Raw genomic sequence first — 1,634 nt, 5'->3', positions numbered from 1 at the left:
CCGAGCTGCAGTGCGCGATTGTTGTGCCGGCCGCACAAATCTTTGTGAAGGAGCTGGCATACCAGGACATGCAACCCCAGCAAATCCGGTTGCCTTAACAACGTGTAGGCATATCCCAACTTTCTTGTAGCACAGACATAAACACGTGCGTGCAGTAGCATCAACAATCTATCCACCGACGGGCATGTTGACCAAGCTTATTCTAGCGTAGTTTATGGCCTCGTCTTTTTAACTTTTGCAGCAGTAGGGTGGACAAATTCTCCTGGTTCTTGTGATGAACTCGTGGGAAGCGGAGATGGTGCGACACGAACCAAAACTAAATTGTTGTATCGGTGAATCAATTCTGCAGTCATGACCTTTTAATTAATCCTTCTGTGAGCAGCCAGTAAACGTTTGGATACAGTAGGCTGATCGCAAAAGGGTTGCATCGAGGAGATAAACGAAACTCGTGACAAATCCAGGCGGACTACAAGCTCTGCCGGGCTAGCTCGTTTGCTGTCATTCACAAGCTTTAAGGTGTAGTGGTACTGCTCAAGCGGGTTGTTAGTAGCCGCGTAGCCTGTGGGGGTATGAAAAGCTTGCCAGTGCGAAAAGCGGGCTTTAATTATCCACTGCGAAATAATGTGATTTGCCACACGTCGAAACCGCGAAAAGGAGATATTCATTATCCGCTCCACGCCAGGACCTCACAGGTGGAAGAAGGCAGCGTAGCGCTGGTGAGCGATCTTCGATCAGAAGGTGGTGCTGCGAGTGAAATTGAGACCGTCGGCGATGATGAAGGCAGTGGCGATAGTGACACCACTCCCGAGTAGGCACATGATGTGCAATCAGCTGCTAGTGTTTGTTTTGCATTACTTTTGCACTTCAACACAAGATGTTCGCAATATTCTTTGCACTCGATTTAGCTAAAGAAAGACTATCCTTGTAAAAAGGGCCAAATCATTTTGCTCTATATTTAGCATGCAGCTATAGACCACGTCAGAACAAGCTCGATAGGAAGCGTGTGGTCACATGGACAGTGATAAAGGGTGGCATTGTACTGAGAGGCGGATATGGTTCACATACAAACTCCTTGTTATCACTAGTCTTTAACATGCTTGATATCAAGCATGAGGTTAGGGGGTTGCATTTACGATTTGATCTCGTAACAGGGGGTGTTAAAAGGTACTTGCACATGTACTTCGCCGGTCCAGGAAAGAATTAACAGTTAGGATTTTTTTCAAAACCTCGCATGTGTGATTGGTCAATGTCCATCCTGAGATGGGTACGATTGGTTAAAATGAGATCATTTGAGGATTTGTATGCACACAGATTGAGAGTAATTGACACGAAATGGATTTAATTACGTTTAGTGATATTACCATCCGTTTGCGCTTGTTTTACATGCTAGTATTTATATAAAGTTTAATTATGATTATTTTTGACGTCAAAGCGAAAAAAAATCCACCCCTCCATAAAGTGATAGTTCAAATGGTCACGACCGAAGTCATCAAAGAACTGTTAATTCTTTTTCGGACCAGACAAGTATTTATATAAAGTCTAGGTCTAGGTCTATATTATATAGACCTAGACCTGGATTGCGTCGTTTGATGTACCCACAAAGGGCCAAGTGTCGACCCCATTCGAAGAAGGAA

This window comes from Phytophthora infestans, genomic scaffold (assembly GCF_000142945.1).
Source record: "Phytophthora infestans T30-4 supercont1.19 genomic scaffold, whole genome shotgun sequence".
In the NCBI taxonomy this organism is placed as follows: domain Eukaryota; phylum Oomycota; class Peronosporomycetes; order Peronosporales; family Peronosporaceae; genus Phytophthora; species Phytophthora infestans.
Note: the sequence above shows the minus strand (reverse complement) of the source record.